Source organism: Protomyctophum bolini (genome assembly GCF_963924005.1).
Source record: "Protomyctophum bolini genome assembly, chromosome: 17".
Lineage (NCBI taxonomy): Eukaryota > Metazoa > Chordata > Actinopteri > Myctophiformes > Myctophidae > Protomyctophum > Protomyctophum bolini.
The window spans coordinates 42,107,302-42,119,529 of record NC_137878.1 but is presented as its reverse complement, the minus strand read 5'-3'; the positions used below and the strand labels follow the sequence as shown (position 1 = coordinate 42,119,529).

The following is a 12,228-nucleotide window of genomic DNA, read 5'->3' as shown; positions in this document are numbered from 1 at the left end:
CACACGCACAGGCACGTACAGGCACATGCACACACGCACAGGCACACACACACACACACACACACACGTACAGGCACATGCGCACAGGCACATGCACGCACACACGTACAGCCACATGCACACACGCACAGGCACATGCACGCACACACACAAACACAAAACACAAAAAAATGGAAAAAAACTAAACTAAAAGGAAATTAAAAAGTACATAATTTATTCTAATTGCTGTTGCAATGTGTGAGCTGCGTTCGCTTCCCGTGTCCCGCACATCTACTGTTGTTGTCTTGGTATTGCTTTCATGCGACTTCGCTCACCTCCACTCCATATATCTTTATATATTATTAATATATATAAACCTCTACTCCATATATCTTTATATATTATTAATATGCATAAACCTCTACTCCATATATCTTTATATATTAATATATATGTGTCTGTGGTCATATTTAGTTTGGTCTCGTTTTGACTCTTCAAAGAAGCAATACTCAACTCGACCACCCTGAGGCGACGGCAGCGTCTGCAGCGCTAACTGTCCACAGACTCTGTACTCTAGTCTAACGTACAGCCAATGAGCAGCCCAGTTTAAACACCCTGCTTCCTGTACTCTGTACTCTATAGTCTAACGTACAGCCAATGAGCAGCCCAGTTTAAACACCCTGCTTCCTGTACTCTGTACTCTGTAGTCTAACGTACAGCCAATGAGCAGCCCAGTTTAAACACCCTGCTTCCTGTACTCTGTACTCTAGTCTAACGTACAGCCAATGAGCAGCCCAGTTTAAACACCCTGCTTCCTGTACTCTGTACTCTAGTCTAACGTCGTACAGCCAATGAGCAGCCCAGTTTAAACACCCTGCTTCCTGTACTCTGTACTCTAGTCTAACGTACAGCCAATGAGCAGCCCAGTTTAAACACCCTGCTTCCTGTACTCTGTACTCTAGTCTAACGTACAGCCAATGAGCAGCCCAGTTTAAACACCCTGCTTCCTGTACTCTGTACTCTGTAGTCTAACGTACAGCCAATGAGCAGCCCAGTTTAAACACCCTGCTTCCTGTACTCTGTACTCTGTAGTCTAACGTACAGCCAATGAGCAGCCCAGTTTAAACACCCTGTTTCCTGCCTGGGCCGTGACGGGCCGTGACGAGCTGTGACTTCACAATAAAGCGTCCTCCCTACACCTCCCAATGAACTACATTTTACACTGCTTATGATTGACAAGAGAGAGAGAGAGAGAGAGACAGAGAGTATACACCCTTCCCCCATCAGTAGTTTATATATTAATGGACTCTGTTGGTTTCTACTTCCTGTATTGTTGAGCGGTGCCTTCACTCCATCACACAGCTATGTGTGTCCCTGTGTCCGTACGTCCGTCCGCTCGCCTGCCCGTGTGTTTGTGTGTGTGTCTGTGTCTGTGTGCGCGTGTGCGCGTGTGTGTGTGTGTGTGTGTGTGTGTGTGTGTGTGTGTGTGTGTGTGTGTGTGTGTGTGTGTGTGTGTGTGTGTGTGTGTGTGTGTGTGTCGGTGTGTGTGTCGGTGTCTGTGTGTGTGTGTGTGTGTGTCGGTGTGTGTGTGTGTGCGCGCGCGCGCCGGAGGGAGCCATATCCTCCAGATGATTAAAGTTCAGTCTTCATTAAGCTCTTCTCCCTGCCTTTGGTTCAGCACGACTGTGCGTGCGTACGTGCGTGCCTGTGTGTGTGTGTGTGTGTGTGTGTGTGTGTGTGTGTGTGTGTGTGTGTGTGTGCGTGCGTGCCTGTGTGTGCGTGTATGTGTCTTGCTCCATAGAGATCCCATGCATTGAAGTGCCACATACATTTGCACAGTTCATTAAGATGTAATGAATATCTCCCCTCTCCTCTCTCTCCTCTCCTCTCCTCTCCTCTCCTCTCTCTCCTCTCCTCTCCTCTCCTCTCCTCTCCTCTCCTCTCCTCTCCTCTCCTCTCCTCTCCTCTCCTCTCCTCTCCTCTCCTCTCCTCTCCTCTCCCCTCCCCTCCCCTCCCCTCCCTCCCCTCCTCTCCCCTCCCCTCCCCTCCCCTCCCCTCCTCTCCCTCTCCTCTCCTCTCCTCTCCTCTGTCTCCTCTCCTCTCCTCTCCTCTCCTCTCCTCTCCTCTCCCCTCCCCTCCTCTCCCTCTCCTCTCCTCTCCTCGCCTCTCCTCTCCTCTCCTCTCCTCTCCTCTCCTCGCCTCTCCTCTCCTCTCCTCTCCTCTCCTCGCCTCGCCTCGCCTCTCCTCTCCTCTCCTCTCCTCTCCAACCCCTTTTGGTGTTATAGCATCATGTCATGCTTTAGCTATTTAAAAAATAGCAGATCTACAAGCTCGTAGCGCGCCACCGAGTGGCGCGCTACGAGCTTGTAGGTCTGCTATTTTTGAAAAATCGAAGAACGACTTTAATCTGATCTCAGGTCAGAATGGGTTAATCAGACCAGTGTGTGTCCCAGTGGAAACCTCGTATGAATCTGATCTCAGGTCAGAATGGGATAATCGGACCAGTGTGTGTGTCCAGTGGAAACCTCGTATGAATCTGATCTCAGGTCAGAATGGGTTAAAGATGGTCATGACGCCATCAAGTTCATGACCAAAAAAACATCTCCAGAAAATGTGGTCTCACTTCCTGGACTACAAACCCCCCCCCCCCCCCCCGCCCCTCTCCACAAGGAGGGGCAGTGCAGCAAAGCACTATGGGAATTGTAGGAATTCTTCAGTCCAGTCAAACCCACTAACTTCATTATTTTCTAGGTTGCACATTTTTAAAATCGATTGACTGCAGTTCATTCTAACGGTGAAATGTCCCTTCGCTTATAGATCTATGTTTAGCTTGTAAATCTATTTTCTTTAGCTTGTAGTTCTTGTTTCAGCTTGTAGTTATTGTTTCAGCTTGTAGTTCTTGTTTCAGCTTGTAGTTCTTGTTTTATCTTGTAGTTCTTGTTTCAGCTTGTAGTTCTTGTTTCAGCTTGTAGTTCTTGTTTTATCTTGTAGTTCTTGTTTTATCTTGTAGTTCTTGTTTTATCTTGTAGTTCTTGTTTCAGCTTGTAGTCTTCTCGGGCAAAGCGACTCTTATCGCTACACGGTAAGCCTAATGTAACCGCTCCGTCCTCCTACGTTCCTATCGCTTTGTTTTGTTTTGTCTCTGCGTCCGTTAGTGCGCTAAGGTGATTTGGTTTTGTCTGTGCGTCCGTTAGTGCGCTAAGGTGTTTGGTTTTGTCTCTGCGTCCGTTAGTGCGCTAAGGTGTTTGGTTTTGTCTGTGCGTCCGTTAGTGCGCTAAGGTGTTTGGTTTTGTCTGTGCGTCCGTTAGTGCGCTAAGGTGTTTGGTTTTGTCTGTGCGTCCGTTAGTGCGCTAAGGTGTTGGTTTTGTCTGTGCGTCCGTTAGTGCGCTAAGGTGTTTGGTTTTGTCTCTGCGTCCGTTAGTGCGCTAAGGTGTTTGGTTTTGTCTGTGCGTCCGTTAGTGCACTAAGGTGTTTGGTTTTGTCTGTGCGTCCGTTAGTGCGCTAAGGTGTTTGGTTTTGTCTCTGCGTCCGTTAGTGCACTAAGGTGTTTGGTTTTGTCTGTGCGTCCGTTAGTGCGCTAAGGTGTTTGGTTTTGTCTCTGCGTCCGTTAGTGCGCTAAGGTGTTTGGTTTTGTCTGTGCGTCCGTTAGTGCGCTAAGGTGTTTGGTTTTGTCTCTGCGTCCGTTAGTGCGCTAAGGTGTTTGGTTTTGTCTGTGCGTCCGTTAGTGCGCTAAGGTGTTTGGTTTTGTCTGTGCGTCCGTTAGTGCGCTAAGGTGTTTGGTTTTGTCTCTGCGTCCGTTAGTGCGCTAAGGTGTTTGGTTTTGTCTGTGCGTCCGTTAGTGCGCTAAGGTGTTTGGTTTTGTCTCTGCGTCCGTTAGTGCGCTAAGGTGTTTGGTTTTGGCGTAGTCGGCAGGACGGTGGAGGTTGGCTGACCTGACTCTTTCTGTCTTTGCCTTTCACAGGTTGTGAGAGAGAGAGAGAGAGAGAGCCAGGACAGCCCACCTCACCCCTGCTCCTCCTCTACGGGACAGCCCACCTCAAGACAGACACGTTGGCGTTCTTTGAAGATGTTTTTTTGGGGGGGTTTGATTTGACAGCTCTGCGCCTCTCCCTCCACCACCAACAACCCTGTGACCCCAACCCTGTACCCACACCCACCGGCTGTACCGTTTGGTTTTTTTTGTTTTTTTTTCTTCAGACAGCCAGCAATGAGTTAAACCACTCCCAAAATGCTCCCCTCTAGGGGGCGCCATCTGAATCCAAAGATGTTTCCTAGAAGCTTTGTCGTTGGTCGAAAATGAAAATGAATATAACCCCAGTCGAAATGTCTTATACCAAATCGACCAATGACAAAGCTTCTAGGAACATCTATGGATGCATATACGGCGCCCCCTAGAGGGAGTCACACAGAGACTAATGTTTTGGGGGAGCGATTAACCCATTGCTGTCTGAAAAGAAAATAAAAACTTTATTGATTGAAGGTGAATGGACACCTGAGCTAATTAAATGATGACATCATGAGACAATGAATTATGTATGTATATGCATCCTGTCCTGTCTCACCGGGGGGGGGGGGGGGTGGGGGGGGGTTGGCCTCTGTATCGACTTGTTCTCTCATCATCATCATCACCATCGTAGCCAATCAGGGCGTATTGATTGAAGTCGTCTCTCCTCCAATCAGCCGCCGCGTGTCAACGGTGTCAGAACGGGGGAAAAAAGAGGAGAAAAGGACTTTAATTGCAACTTGAACCTGGAGCTGTGTGTGTGTGTGTGTGTGTGTGTGTGTGTGTGTGCGTGTGTGTGAGAAACTGTCTTTGAGGAGACGTCAGTGTTGTGTACAGTTAGCACATTAGCGTAGCAGCATTAGCGTAGGCTAGTGACGAAAATGTAACCATTTAAGAAAATGTTTTAGTGTCGCAAAGTCTCTCTCTCTCTCTCTCTCTCTCTGTGTCTCTCTGTCTCTCTCTCTCTCTCTCTCTCTCTCTGTGTCTCTCTGTCTCTCTCTCTCTCTCTCTCTCTCTCGCCCCGAGTCTCTCCTTATCCAATCCCAGAAGCCCTGAGTCTCTCCTTAACCAATCCCAGAAGCCCCCGAGTCTCTCCTTAACCAATCCCAGAAGCCCCCGAGTCTCTCCTTAACCAATCCCGTAGCCGGTGAATGCCAGATAGACTTGATGTACAGTATTTATTGGAGATGTTTTTTTTGGTCCATGTTTCATTTCTGTGCCTGCATTCTTTATAACATGTACCGTAGATCTGTAGATCCATGCATTCTTCATATGATGAACTTTAGATCTGTAGATCCATACGTCGCCTGTTGTGATCACACTTTACTTTGTTTTTTTACCAGTCTTTAAAAGACGAGACATTAATAATTAATGCCTTTTTTTTAAGTTTTCCTCAAAGTACACAAAGTGTTTTTTATTTTATTTTTTTACAACAGGGGTCCTCAACAGGGGGGGTCCCTGGGGGGGTCCCCGGGGAGGTCCCTGAGGGGGTCTTTAACGGGGGGTCCCTGGGGGGTCCCTGAGGGGGTCTTTAACGGGGGGTCCCTGGGGGGTCCCTGGGGGGGTCTTTAACGGGGGGTCCCTGGGGGGTCCTCCAGGGCAGTGGTCCCCAAACTGTTTCATGTCAAGGACCCCCACATAGAGCAGGGACCACCCATGAGCGGTGATTCTCAACCCTGTTTAATTTCAAGGACCCCCCCTCCCCCCCTATCTCTATCTCTAGGACCCCCAATTTATGTTGTAAAAACCTGGAACGACACCTTTTCAGATGGGGGGTCAGATAATATACTATTATTAAATGTTTGGGGGTCCTTGACCATAAAAGGTGTGTCACGGCTGACGGAAACATGACGTCACTGTTGGGGAACCACTGGTTTACATTCAGACAGGCCTTCAAAGGGACTCTTTTTAATGTTAGTCATGTTTATGATTTATCGTATAATGTATTCATTGATGATTAAGCGTGACGTGTGCTGTCAGAATGTGATGTGTTTCTGCTGCTGTTTAGTGATATTAGTTAGTGATATTAGTTAGTGATATTAGTTAGTGATATTAGTTAGTGATATTAGTTAGTTATATTAGTTAGTGATATTAGTTAGTGATATTAGTTAGTGATATTAGTTCTATTCAGTGTTGTGTAGAAATGACTGAGAGGCAGCGCTAATAAACTTTTTCACCTTATTACCGTTGTGGTGTGTGTGTGTGTGTGTGTGTGTGTTACTGTGTGTGTGTGTGTGTGTGTGTGTGTGGTAATTCATTGTATATACTGGGGGGGGCGGGGGTCCTCTTGTGCGTGTAACGACCTCCGTCAGCCCTGATTTATCACCTGGGGAACCGTGGACCCCCTTGTGGTGTGTGTGTGTGTGTGTGTGTGTGTGTGTGTGTGTGCGCGTGTGCGCGTGCGTGAACCCTAACCCAAATATTGCACTTTATACACGACTGCGTTTGAAAACGTGTTACTAGTTAGTCACAACTACCCACTTCGGCCCTGCATACATTCTGGCCATTCGAAGAAAGCTCTCTCTCCCCAGGGTAACAGAGTGTGCGTCTCCTTTCATCTTCCCCCTACAGAGAGGAACCACTCGTGACAATCTGCTTAAACACAGAGCGTGTGTCTGTGGTGTCGCGACCATGAACGGCCTTTATTTACGAGTCGTGTGTGTGTGTGTGTGTGTGTGTGTGTGTGTGTGTGTGTGTGTGTGTGTGTGTGTGTGTGTGTGTGTGTGTGTGTGTGTGTGTGTGTGTGTGTGTGTGTGTGTGTGTGTGTGTGTGTGTGTGTGTGTGTGTGTGTGTGTGTGTGTGTGTGTGTGTGTGTGCGCGCGTGCGTGTAGAAACAGGAGATGGGCGCATCGCGGCGTGGAGAACTGTAAACGCCCCCATCCCTCATCCTCTGGCCTGCTGGGTCCCTGAGGGGGGTTGGGGGGGTGCAGCTGTGTGTGTGTGGGGGGGGGGGGGTGTACAACTGTGTTCTGTTGCTTCTTTAAGGGAGGGAATTATAGGACATGAAACAGAGAGAGAGAGAGAGAGAGAGAGAAGACGGAGACAGACAGACAGGGAGAGAGAGAGAGAGAGACAGACAGAGATACATGAGAGACAGAGGGAGAGAGACATAGAGAGACAGAGAGAGAGTAACCTTTGGTATAGGTAGAGAGACATAGAGAGACAGAGAGAGAGAGTAACCTTTGGGATGATGGTAGGTTTGGTATAGGTAGAGAGACATAGAGAGACAGAGAGAGAGTAACCTTTGGTATAGGTAGAGAGACATAGAGAGACAGAGAGAGAGTAACCTTTGGTATAGGTAGAGAGACATAGAGAGACAGAGAGAGAGAGTAACCTTTGGGATGATGGTAGGTTTGGTATAGGTAGAGAGACATAGAGAGACAGAGAGAGAGTAACCTTTGGTATAGGTAGAGAGACATAGAGAGACAGAGAGAGAGAGTAACCTTTGGTATAGGTAGAGAGACATAGAGAGACAGAGAGAGAGTAACCTTTGGTATAGGTAGAGAGACATAGAGAGACAGAGAGAGAGTAACCTTTGGGATGATGGTAGGTTTGGTATAGGTAGAGAGACAGAGAGAGACAGAGAGAGTAACCTTTGGGATGATGGTAGGTTTGGTATAGGTAGAGAGACATAGAGAGACAGAGAGAGAGTAACCTTTGGTATAGGTAGAGAGACATAGAGAGACAGAGAGAGAGAGTAACCTTTGGTATAGGTAGAGAGACATAGAGAGACAGAGAGAGAGTAACCTTTGGTATGATGGTAGGTTTGGTATAGGTAGAGAGACATAGAGAGACAGAGAGAGAGAGTAACCTTTGGTATAGGTAGAGAGACATAGAGAGACAGAGAGAGAGTAACCTTTGGTATAGGTAGAGAGACATAGAGAGACAGAGAGAGAGTAACCTTTGGGATGATGGTAGGTTTTCCATTAGTGTTCTGACACGGGACGGACCATGATTTAAAGCCGCCATTTTGTTTTTGCTGACTTCACCCTTTCTGCCTCTCCTCCTGACCCCCCCCCCCCCACCCCCCACCACCACCAACCCCCCCAAAAGAGGAGAGAATGCAGGATGGAATGTGTGAGGGAGGGAGGGAGGGAGGGAGGGAGGGAGGAAGGGAGGGAGGGAGGGAGGGAGGAAGGGAGGGAGGGAGGAAGGGAGGGAGGGGGGGAGGAAGGAGGACTCTCTGTAGGACATTAATTTAAGTTGCTTCTTTCTTTCTCTTTCTTTGTTTCTTTCTTCGTCAGTGTGTGTGTGTGTGTGTGTGTGTGTGTGTGTGTGTGTGTGTGTGCGTGTGTGTGTGTGTGTGTGTGTGTGTGCGTGTGTGTGTGTGTGTGTGCGCACGCGCGGCAGCTGCATGTGTGTGTGCACGAGTTCATGCGGCGTGTGTGAGCTCATGTGTGTGTGTGTGTGTGTGCACGTGCGTGCATAGACAGATATGTCAAATAAATATGCAGCTGGATTTCCCAATGTCTCTACCTGTGATAACTTGTAGATCTGCTGAGAGGAGAGGAGAGGAGAGGAGTTCATTTAGACTGGAGAGGAGAGGAGAGGAGAGGAGAGGAGTTCATTTAGACTGGAGAGGAGAGGAGAGGAGTTCATTTAGACTGGAGAGGAGAGGAGAGGAGAGGAGAGGAGGGGAGGGGAGGGGAGGGGAGGGGAGGAGCTGCCTCTGTGCTCGGTCCACTGGGGCCCCCTGCTGGCAGAGCGTGGAACTGTCAATAGGTGGAAAGATAACTCATGATGTTCAAACAACTGTTTCTTTAATGATTCTAACTTAAAGCTGCATCGCGGCGTGTGCTGATCTTGTAGTTCTGCTATTTACTCTACACTGTTGTATACCCAAGTAGGTCAAAAAAATTGCAGATCTACAAGTGCTGCTCTGTATATACGGGCTTGTAGATCTGCTATTTTAATTATAGTGAGTACGATGGCTTTCCATTTTCACATTGCAACTTTTCAGGACTAGAAGGACTGGTTTCTGAACTGCCCACAGCCCTCCTATGAGACACAGACTGGTTTCTGAACTGCCCACAGCCCTCCTATGAGACACAGACTGGTTTCTGAACCGCCCACAGCCCTCCTATGAGACACAGACTGGTTTCTGAACTGCCCACAGCCCTCCTATGAGACACAGACTGGTTTCTGAACCGCCCACAGCCCTCCTATGAGACACAGACTGGTTTCTGAACTGCCCACAGCCCTCCTATGAGACACAGACTGGTTTCTGAACCGCCCACAGCCCTCCTATGAGACACAGACTGGTTTCTGAACCGCTCACAGCCCTCCTATGAGACACAGACTGGTTTCTGAACCGCCCACAGCCCTCATATGAGACACAGACTGGTTTCTGAACCGCCCACAGCCCTCCTATGAGACACAGACTGGTTTCTGAACCGCCCACAGCCCTCCTATGAGACACAGACTGGTTTCTGAACCGCCCACAGCCCTCCTATGAGACACAGACTGGTTTCTGAACCGCCCACAGCTATGGTTGGGATTCGTTAGGATTTTAACGGTTCCGAATCCTTCCCGGATCCCTCTTAACGGTTCCGGTTCCCTTAACGGATCCTAATATTTTTTCCCCTTTTTTTCTGACATAGATTATGCTTATATTATAACTAACCTAACCAAGTACATAATAAACACAAATTAATTAATTCAATTATTGAAAATGCTCTTTACAATTATGAGGTGGCACTATTATTTTAATTTCACCACCACCAGCTAGCCACCACAACAATATCATTGTTGCAATTTGTACTGTATATTGTAATTTGTACTGTATAGTAAATATACAGTACATACACATTGCAATAATAATATTGTTGTGGTGACAAATGTTGTCTTTAATGTTCAGATTAATTTAATATGAAGGACCCCTTACCCTAATGGAAACAAATAGTGCTTTCTTGGATTATAAAATCCTCTTAGCAGACCTTGTGTTGAACTGTAGGCTACGTTCCTGTGCTTTTTTCTGCAAACTCTTTATAAAGTAATCAATCTATGGAGGTATATGCACCTAAACGCTGGGCTCAACAGTCACGCGATTAATTTAGAGACAAATCAAAAGCATTGATAGTGATATTTAACGTGATTCATATAATATCAGACAGAAGGACGTCGAGTCATTGGCGGTCTAAATTAACACCATTAACAACAGTTGTAGGCTACAACACGCCTAATGAAAAGCTCTGTAGAAGTTTAGTAGTTTTTATTTTCTATTACGTTACTATCCTGGGGAAAGTGAACGAGCCTTGCATCATCCTCGTCCCCCGCCGGCTGTGGTGGAGCTGCGGGGAGTGCAGGCACGGCTTTCCGCATGGCTCTCAAACGCGATGTGCCTACTGTAGATTGTTCTCGTGAGTTGTGGACTCGTGTAGACATATTGATTTTGAGAACTTGTGGACGTGGTGCAACTGGTAGCCTACAAGTTGCAACAACCTTTGCAGGGAACTATAGCATCGCATTTATTGCACGTTGCGTGCTCAGCCTCAGAGTCGTTTTCCTCTCTGTTAACCACACTATGGAGATCTCTTCGACATACTGTCCCACTCACTCCGCGGCGGTGAGCAGTCGCTGAATGCACAGAACAGTGGGCGTATCCTCCCCCGACCCCACTCTCTCATGTAGGTGGGGTGACGTCACCACAGGCTCTGCTTGCATGCATGCACAGACACAGCGGAGCTAAATGACGACTGATGAGAACCGTTTGGGGAACCGTTACTACGACGAACGATGGAACCGGCTCCGGACCCGCAATGTCGGAACCGGGTCTGAAATGGACCCGGTTCCGAATCCCAACCCTACCCACAGCCCTCCTATGAGACACAGACTGGTTTCTGAACTGCCCACAGCCCTCCTATGAGACACAGACTGGTCTTTCTGTTTGCAGGTAGTTTTTCTTCTCTTCTGTGAAATATCAGTAGTTGTTGGTGTTTGGGGCCTTAGTTGAGAACTAACAAAAAAATTGTCCGACTGCATCCTCTCCTCTCCTCCCCTCCCTCTCCCCTTCTAAAGCATAAAGGCATGTATCGAGCCTCTCCTCCCCTCCCCTCTCCTCTTCTAAAGCTAAAGGCATGTATAGAGCCTCTCCTCTCCTCCCCTCTCCTCTTCTAAAGCTAAAGGCATGTATAGAGCCTCTCCTCTCCTCCCCTCTCCTCTTCTAAAGCTAAAGGCATGTATCGAGCCTCTCCTCCCTCCCCTCTCCTCTTCTAAAGCTAAAGGCATGTATAGAGCCTCTCCTCTCCTCCCCTCCCCTCCCCTATCCCTTCTAAAGCATAAAGGTATGTATCGAGCCTCTCCTCCCCTCTCCTCTCCTCCCCTCCCCTCCCCTCTCCTCTTCTAAAGCATAAAGGCATGTATCGAGCCTCTCCTCTCCTCCATTCATTATATCACTAGTAAAACAATGGCTCCTTAATGATGTTGCAGCAGTAAATCAAAGGGCGCGAGAAGGAGGAGGAGGAGTCAGATAATCCACTCCTCTATAGAGAGAACAGTATCCGGCTCGGTGGACCACACCGAACAGTATCCGGCTCGGTGGACCACACCGGGCCGGCCGGCCGCGAGCAGCGCTGCAGCTAGCGGAGTCGATGCGTCGACTCCGGTCACGTGACCTCCGTTGCTGTATTATCAGTGGTTGATCAAAACTCTGTCAACGACCGCCCCAAATTATGCACATTTACTCTTGTCTAAATATATTATTTATACATTTGAACTTATTGAGACGAGTACTTTTTAACATTCAAGTACATTTTGGTTAAATACTTTTGTACCTGTCTCCATACCTGGTATACAACTCGGTGAGCTTCCACCACTTAACCCATTCAGGGCGGGAACCCCTTTTGGTGTTATAGCATTACGCTATGCTTTAGCTATTGAAAAACAGCAGATCTACAAGCTCGTAGCGCGCCACTCGTAGGTCTGCTGTTTTTTTTTTTGCAAAAATCGAAGAACGTCTGACATTAGAAACATAGCTTTTTCAGAAAACTGTCAGGATGTAAGAAGACATTCTTTTAGGATCTGATCTCAGGTCAGAACGGGTTAAAGATCTGACAGGTGTTGTTGTAGCGGAGACGGCAGATCAAACAGCTCCCAGAACGACCTCATCATTTTCGTCTCCCCCCCCCCCGTCCCCCGTCACAGAACGCTAAGGGTCGCCCTGTGTGTGTGTGTGTGTGTGTGTGTGTGTGTGTGTGTGTGTGTGTGTGTGTGTGTGTGTGTGTGTGTGTGTGTGTGTGTGTGTGTGT

At 47.9% G+C, this 12,228-nt stretch overlaps 1 protein-coding gene across 1 annotated transcript in view; it reads left to right on the top strand.

Annotated features, from left to right (window-relative positions):
• phf14 (PHD finger protein 14) overlaps positions 1 to 12,228 on the top strand; it is a gene marked incomplete at its 5' end in the record, with an annotated part of 165,507 nt that overhangs the window by 98,758 nt on the left and 54,521 nt on the right.